This window comes from Chinchilla lanigera, unplaced genomic scaffold, assembly GCF_000276665.1.
Source record: "Chinchilla lanigera isolate Chin_1 unplaced genomic scaffold, ChiLan1.0 scaffold00175, whole genome shotgun sequence".
In the NCBI taxonomy this organism is placed as follows: Eukaryota; Metazoa; Chordata; class Mammalia; order Rodentia; family Chinchillidae; genus Chinchilla; species Chinchilla lanigera.
In genome coordinates this window covers 594,218-603,085 of record NW_004955576.1, presented here as the reverse complement: position 1 = coordinate 603,085, position 8,868 = coordinate 594,218, and the positions used below count along the sequence as shown (strand labels likewise).

General features: G+C 38.1%; 1 long non-coding RNA gene across 2 annotated transcripts in view; it reads right to left on the bottom strand.

The window, feature by feature from the left end:
* LOC102006510 overlaps positions 1-7,989 on the bottom strand; it is a 9,038-nt gene extending 1,049 nt beyond the window's left edge. Inside the window, exons 1-4 of one of the 2 annotated variants that reach the window (XR_265072.1) lie at positions 7,899-7,989; positions 7,002-7,193; positions 5,391-5,559; positions 1,572-1,875 (exon numbers count right to left, since the gene is read on the bottom strand). This is a non-coding gene — a long non-coding RNA (uncharacterized LOC102006510). Of the gene's footprint in view, positions 1-1,571; positions 1,876-5,390; positions 5,560-7,001; positions 7,194-7,898 lie in introns of those variants that run through there. The other variant, XR_001232460.1, reaches the window with a different exon arrangement.
* Positions 7,990-8,868: the final 879 nt, after the last annotated feature.

Below are 8,868 nucleotides of genomic sequence, written 5' to 3'. Positions count from 1 at the left end.
GAGTGTCCTATCTCTGAAGTCACTGACATGAGTAGGGACATGCAGGCCTTGCTCTTTCTCCCCCCGGTTATTACTATTTCATCAGGCATGATCACGCAGTCCTCATTCCCTCTTACTGTTAACTCTTTTCATCAACATAGGAATAAAACGCACAAGTTTCCCAGATACTCTAGGGCATCTTTCCTTGTCAAGCGTCTTGAACATGTAGGAAAGTTTACTGAATAAATGGGATGTTTTACTGGCATTCACTCATCTGGTGTCACAGCAGTAGCAGCTCTGCACTGTGAGTTAGTTAAGAAAGAATTATTGAATCACCTAGAGTTTTTCAGCCTATTGGACACAATCACTTCTCCAAAATCTGAACTGGCCGTTTATTTTGATCATTGATTTGGTTATTAACATTTAGAATTCTAATATCATACCAGCTTAAGAGTATGTATACCTTCATTCTCCAGCCTTTCCTGTACCTGGCACTGTGTATTCCTTTACAGCTTTCTTGCTGAGGTGTTGGAATGTGTTTCTGCACCCCTTTTATCCTATTATGAACCTCAAATTTGATTTGGTACATGAGAGGTTGATAACCAGAAAGGGCACAAGTAGAGAATGTTAACAAATTCTCCTGTGTTTTTCTTTGCTGCTTTCTCTTAGAATCACTCAGGTAACCTGCCTTGGCTATCGTACCCAAAGAAAAGTCAAGTGGAGGAATGGTAAGTGGTCTCTGTGTCCTGCCAGGTGTCAGCCAGGTGTCACCCTGCTCAGCAACAGCTGGGTGAGACACAGATGTGCAGCCAGCCCAAGACAGACTCAGTCTCTCTCTTGAAGCGTGGCTGAGCTCACCACAATTAGTGGCTTGGGATCTTAGCAGCACAAGGATGCAAGTCCTCAAGGCCACTAAATGAAATGGCATAAGCATGAATTTGTATATATAATTTTCTTATTTTTTCTCAAACTTTTTCAGTGATAAACATTTCATTTTCTAATAGAATCTAAGGAAGATTTTCAAAACTGATGTTTGATTATCAGTAAATTTTCAGGATACTCTTTATAACCTATAAAATATGGGATACATACAGGTAGATACTGAAAAGTAGTGGATTCTCAGCTCAATAAATAAACCCTTTTGCCCACTAGTCTAAGTTTATGTACTTATCTGAGAAGAAATTCAAATGATCAGATGATTATGTTTCAGAATTTAAAAGTAACACTGGAGAAGAGCCTGAGCTTTCCCTCCTTTATGAGCTTGTGTGAACCTGTGTTGGCTGGAGCTTCACTGAATATGAACCTGGGTCACTTTCATTAGCTGTAAGGAAGTTTCTCATAGCGCCATTCTTTATAAAAGTGCTTCCCTACTTGGGCATGGAAATGTCTCTTCAGTGCCAGAGTTAACAACTGCTTGCGGAGAGTGATTTATTTACATGACAGCAAGTTATTTTAAAGGCCAAGTAGCAAAAATGGCTTTGTGAAAAACCATCAAAGGCACAGTTATATTAAACTTACATCTTTAGTTTATTTCAAAGACAATTGTGAGATTATTGAGAGAATTCAAATTTAATTTTTATTGTTTACTCAAGTACCCTTCTGCATCTGGCCATGTTCCTGAGACAGGTTCCAGAAGGTGGGGAAGTAGTCCAAGCTGGGAGCTGCTCTCTCCTTGGGAGTAAAGGTGGAGCAGCTGGGCGGAGGGGAGCAGCCCTGGAGAGCGGGTCCAGCTCCTTCTGGCTGCCTCCAGTGACAAGCCAGGAAGCTGACAGGACTGACTGTGTCGAGGTGGCCTCGTCCCTCACAGGGGCTTCTCTGGCACCCAGCACTGCTCCTGGTGTGTACAGCTGTTTGCATTGTCTTCAGTCAGAAATCACGTTTTTCTTCACATTTGACCTAAAAGATTATTTCATAGGCTGTTTAAAAAGTTTTTGTGATAGGGTCTCACTGTGCAGTTCAGGGTGGTACCACATTCGCTATGTAATGCCAACTGGTCTTAAACCCACAGTGATCCTGTCCTCTGTCTGCCTCAGCCTCCTGACAGCTGGGATTACAGGCCTGCAGCAACATGTCCAGCATCATAGGCTGTTTTAGATGATAGAATGTGAGACATTTAGAATGACATTTTTAGAGAAACTTTAATGAATACAAACCTTTTTCCTGAATTAAAAATGCAGATATTATAATTTCACCTGTGCTATTCTCATGGTGAAGTGGAATCGTAGATAAATTATCAAGAGCACAAGAACTCTACCTGTAGCATATTAGCCAGATTATGGACTGGAGTCACAGTACAGCTGTCCATTTAAGCTGTTATGGCTTAGGGGTCATTTATGTTTCCACTGATTAAAGCAGAAATGGAGTTGTGTTTCTGAAGAGCAGCCTTATATATTTCAGAGGTTTCCAGGAACAACAATAAAAAAGACAGGTGCACTTTCTTAAAAAATTACAGTCACAGAGTAGTCAAGGTTTGCGAGCATGTCTGGTGTTCACTGGTAGTCTTAGCCTTAAAATTGGAGTGGTCATTTCCCATGTGGGGTTGCTGTAGGTTGACACTTTATTCCCTAAGAACGTTAACAGCTGTGTTGCGGGTGTTTTGTTTTATTTTTTCTCTTTAGTTTATGACACCACGCGTATATAAAGAAAATCAAATACATTCAAATATATCTGCTGCAAAATACAGTGAGGTGTGTTAAAGGATGGAAGAAATTAATTTTCTTTTTAGTAGAAAAAATGTATTGGATGGATGGCTGGGCCTCCTAGCTCCAGACTTGTGGAAGTTCCTGCGGGACCAAACTCCAGGGGTAAATCCTGTAAATTTTTTTAAAATATTCAAAGTAAATGTTTCAAGGGATATTTAACTTATTTTGGTAATGAACCATTATTAATAATGTGAAACATGCAAACAATTAAAATTGTATTGTTTATGGATTTGACAGTTCCACATATTCAATAGTGAAGTTCTTGCACAAGAAGTATAAGTATGTGATTTTCAATATAATATGTTAGAAAATGTAAAGTATCAATGGTAAATTCTTCAGTGACATTGAATTGAAGATAAGGAAAATGTAACAGTGAATTTACACTCTATTGCTTTACTTTAATTTCATTCATATTGTCATAATTTTCCTCCCAAGTGCTCACATTCAGTGCTTGATTTGGGAGAAGTGTGGAGATTATCAGTGTCTGTAAGCATAGAGGAGGAGCTGCAGCAGTCTGGAACAATCAGAGCCCACAACGTGTCAGTGCGCTGTTCTGGACTCACCTCCACTCAAAAGCGGGTTGCCATCTCAACAGTTCATAAAGCCCTACCTGGGGGGACACACTGCTAGCCATGCCTTCCAGCACTGCTAATACTTTGCATGTGCTGAGTGAATGCTGATTGAAAAGTAGGACATTTTCTTCAGAACACTTGCTGTCACAAATTCAAGCTTGCATATATTTCAATTTATTTTTTTTGTGGAAAAGAAACAAAATATATTAACAAACACACAGAGATAAGCAAAAGAACTTAAAAATAATAAAAGCAATGCAGAATTTTGGACAAGATGATAGGAAATGAACAATGGATGTATTGCATATTTTTATCTTATGTTGTATTATATGTTGTATATTAGGTTGTATTATAAGTTGTATTATGTATATGTTGTATTTCTTACCGTTATCTTCTAATTCATTACTCAGATAAACATAGGCATGTATGATTGATCAAATATGTTTATCTTCTCAAGTTTTTCTAATATACATTTGCAAATTTTTCTTATTTCCTTACTGAGGATTATTCCTTTTCAGTGAAATCTGCAGTTTTACAGGTAGACATTAAATGCAGTGATAAAAGCCTAGCAAAGTTTTAATTGACTGTTAAAAAAGAAAATGGACCCGTAAGTAAGAGTTTATTCCTTATTGACATGATTTATTTTCCAATTCAAATAAAATATGGAATCAAGATTTATCGCTCAATAGATTGGATTAAAGTTGTGACAAAAGGTAAAAGGACTTCTAGAGAGAGTCAGATTTCAGAACTTTGGCTCATACTCACTGCAATAAACTTAGCAGAATTCAAGCCTTTAAAAAACTAACATGAGCACAAATGTGGCCATGGTTGGAAGTCACTATGATCATGCTGTTTTTCATAGTTTATGTCTGAATATCAATCAACGTAACCTATTTTATAATTATTAAAAACTGTAAAATATTATTATATCCGTGTAATATTTAAGGTTCTCTAGAAATGTAGAATCAAGAGAACATATATTCATAAATCAAACACAGACACACACACACACACACACACACACACACACACACGTAGTCATTCCCTGGATATATTTTTGCAAGGGTTACAAGATCAGAATAAAAACTGTCCATAGGTGTAATCTGAGTGAGGAAAGCCCAGAAGATCTAGAAGCTGCTCTGTAGAAGAATTTTTAATTTACAGAATCACCCGGTTTGAAACACAACAAAAGCACAACATCAAAGACTAGAACATACTTGGAGAGTTGATTGTACGAGGTTGAGTTGTGTAGCTGAGGAAACTTGTGCTTCAATACGCAACTATGAGCATGTTCCTTCACCCTTTACCCTACCTGACCTGTTATCCCATCAGAGGATGCCATCCCCAGTCCCCTTAGGTCCTCCCAGGGCCAGGTTAGTGAACCACATACCAGTCATACCTGAAGCATGTGACAGGCAGATCCAGAAGTGAGCTGTGCTAATCTGCTAGATATTGCTCAGTCTAGTCAAGTACACCTGTCATGATTAGCAGTCACAGAGCTTCCTAGGTCAATGTCACAAACAAGCTCCCCTCCTTAAACTATATATGATTTTCAACTGCAGATAATAGCAAGTATATAATTCCACCTTACATGATGATGTAGTTCTGTATGGAAGTGAGAATGTATTTGCTCCTCCCCATATTAGAATGCAAACTTTCTTTCAGTGGTGCGTACACTTCCTTTGTCAGCACTTAACTTATAAAATGTAGATTTAACAAGATTTAACTGCTGATATTGTCAGTTATAAATATATAGTACAAGATCACACCAGAAAAACTCCAAATATTCCACATGTCTTCAGGAGATACCTCAGGTGCTGCATGTTATCTGCATGGAGAGCTAACCTAACTTTCCTTCCTGAAGCATGTGGGCAAGTTCTTATTCTGCCAGGATTAGGTTCTTTCAGTTTTGCACTGACCTTAATAACAGGCAGTGAAAACACTAGGTGTCAGGGGGGATCGCTTTCATTGTAAAAAAAAAATTATTATTTATGTATTCATTTATGTGAGAGAGAAAAAATGGAAATGTCAAAAAAATAAAGGTTCAAAACAGGTTAGTAGGAAAGTTAAAATAATTAATACATTCTGTATTGTTTTCTTCTAGTAGTTATTCAGAGCACAAGATCCATATACTTACCCTTCCTTTCCATGAGTGGCACTTGTCCAAGATTTCCTTGATAACCTCAATCAGTCACCACACTTAATACCACAACTATTCGTTAAAGCTGCTGACTCAGAGTCATGAAGGTCTCAAAATTGCCCGGGACATTCCCACATTTCAGGTCATCTGAATCCGTGTGGTCTCTCTAGGTAGAAGCATTTCCATTTTTGAGATGGATTTCTGTGTTAGTCAAGCATAATGTCACAAAAAACTGAAAGTGAATGTAGCACTAATGAGTCCTTGAGGTTAATGCTCAATTGTGCTATTCTCATTTTCTTCCATTGATTTTTATACCCAGGAAGCCAGGCTATGGGAGTAGTTTCAGATGTTACATACTAAGAGCTCATGCACACATACGGATAACTTTGCACAGGCTTTCCATTTATTACTATATAGCAACACTATGACTACATCTTCAAAAGACCCTTTGTCACTGTAATTACCCATCTGCACCTAGATGGTGGGCAGTGTGTCAGGACCAGTGAACTCCATGAACAGGGGGACATTACCATTCTTTGCTCGCGTTGGAGAGTATTATTTATGAAGAATGAATGTTGTGTGGAAGAATCTGATGACAGAAGAAGCATTTTAATAGTTGACGGATGCTAGAGTTGTACAAAGATTATATTCAGGAAAGTAAAGTGCATAATAATAAGAAGTGCCTATTCCCTCAAAGACAAAGACCTGCTGTTTCCATGATAAAAACAGTCAAATACTTTCACCTTGTCTTCAGGGAGCAGACTGACACATGGGGAAGGTTGTCACCCCCATGCTCAGTTTCGATCTTATTTTCCTGGCAAGTGGACTACTCAGCAGTGTTGTGACCCGGTCAGGTTTGGGGAGTGGAAGTCAATGTTCCTGATCCCATTCAGAACCCTCATCTCTGTCACCATGACCGCTTTTCTCAGGAGCCCCTTCATCAATGTTTAGGCTGTCTGAAAATGGTGGTTGACAGCTAGACACAGAATGGAGGTTTCTATGTCTTGCTTGCTAAAGTCCTGTTATTCTGCGGACACTTTGTGGTCACTTAAGTTTGACACAAATATTTTGATGTACTTTTATCGTGTGGAGAAGTCTGTCCACATAACTCCTTGCCAAATATCTCTGTCTCCAGTTTTCCATATACTTTAAGTTTTTAAGCTTTTATCAAATCCATGGTTTCAGGCAGTGACTAGGTACATAGACACAAATCTATACACTTTCAATCCCTTCTTATTTTCTCCCCAGCAACATGGAGGAGAGGTACACTTCCCAAAGGTCAGCCAGCTCTGAGTATTTCCTTTCAATGCTGGCCTTCACTTGTAATCTGGGAAGCTGTTGCAGTGCTTCAGCTGTGGAGCCATATGTGGGGTCCACATAATGTGTAGAACCATCTGTACAGCTGGTTCTCTCTCTCTTTATCAACTGAGTGTAGGGTACAATCCGTGAAACCATAGATTCACACTGGGGGACAGAAGGCAATGCAACTGGAGTAAGACCTGTGACACTGAGGCCACTTCTTAATGTATCACACTTGTAAACTCTGAAACTATTCAAACCCAGTCCCATACATGCAATTTACATTTAATGCTGCAGTGCTTTACACACCAGAATTTATGGCTAGTTGCATCAGATAGGACCCAATCCACGAAGAGCATCTTGATTTTCATGAAACATAGTGTCCTGTTACGTAGTGAGCAGTTTCCACTAAGAACCAGTAGTGGTCACGAAGCTGCTTCTCATGGAGATGCACAGTCACCAGGTGATGGCAGAACTTTGCTCCCAAATCCAAATATAAACCTGGAAAATTGTTTTTCAATGTCAAGAAACAATTTATTACATTTATTCTCTTTCACAGTGTATTATAGCAGGGTTCTGGTGGCTGACATTCAGACTGTTTTAATGTCATTACAAGTTCAAATGACATGTTTGTATGTTTAGTCTTAATTTTATAGATATTTTTATGTGAAAGTAAACTTTCTAATTTTTAAAAAAAAATACCCTTAATTTTTAAAAAGAAATGTAGGGCACACACAAGGAGTTACATATTTAGGGACTAATCATTCTTCAGAGAAAGAAATATTGAACTGTTTGAATTGTCCGTTGCTAGCTCCAGGTGGTATGCATATGTGTCCATTATAAAATGCTTATTTTGTTCCCAACTGCAGTGAATATTCTAGGTCAGGGCATGTGAAAATTCCTGATTCCTTTCTATTTCCTTTTATCCTTGACTCTATCCAGTCCCGCTATGACAAACAGCTTTCTGTACAATAATGTACAACAAACACCAATAGAATAATCATGACATCATATAGACCCTGTATCTGTTTGAATATGTTGCCTTTCTGCAGAGGAATGCTGTAATAATATAGTGAATATGTTCATAGTATTCTTCATAGCTTCATTAACATGTACCTTAAAAATGTTCTAATTATTCATTGCTGCAAATAAAACAACACAACCAAAAACCAAACCACCCAAAACTTTAAGAATTTAAACAATTACCACTAGTTTGTGTTTCATGTAGATGGCAGAGTGATGGGCTGTAAAGCTAGAGACTCCCGCAGGTTTTCCTTCAGAGTTGTGTGGGAGTTGATCGTGGTTATCAGCTGTTGCCACCAGTACGTTCTGGGCTGTTCCATTGGATGGAAGCAGTGTTCCAAAATTAACTAAGTAAAAACAAACAAACAAAAAAGAAAATGCAGAAACTCTACAATCTTTAATGGCTTGGCTCTGGAATGTTCCTGTGAGCCTTCTCATCATCGTTAACAGGACAGCCATATTCACCGAACCGTAGAGACCAAATTCTCAGTGGGAATGGTTTCGACCTCACATTGTTTAAGAGAAGGCATGGGATGGAAGGTCTACTGTGTTCTCTTAGACAATATGCTTTACAGTGATCACTGGGTTGCTTCTACATTAGTTTTATACGTGAAATTTCACAGAAAATGACCTTGCTGTATAGCCTCTAAACATTTTATTTTTACCCCAACAATTGCAAGTTTCATTATGTTCTAATGTAGGGGCTTGCAACTTGTGAGAGATTTCTCTTTTGGACCACCCAAAAGTCGTTTTATGTGTGTTTGAGTATAAGCCCTCCAAAGGAAATCACATTAAATAATTTTTTTTTTCTTTAGAATCTACATGAGGGTATCAGCTAATATATTCTGAATGAGTGAGACAAAAATAAAACATTTTGAACTTTGCAAGTCAAAAGACAGAAATCAAGAACATTACCGTGTAAGTAGAGAATTGAAGTTTAACTTTATAATTTTGAATACTATTTTAGCTCCTGACTTTATGATAAAGAGAAGAGAATGCCACATTGATCTAGAATGTGTTTAACACCGCAGTCTGCCAAGGGACACTGGAGCAGAGAGCAATATTTGCATTGAGTCTGCAGGGTGACTTATATCAAATAGAAGATGACTGAAAATAAAAAAAAAAGAAGACGACTGTAGCATCATAGAACACA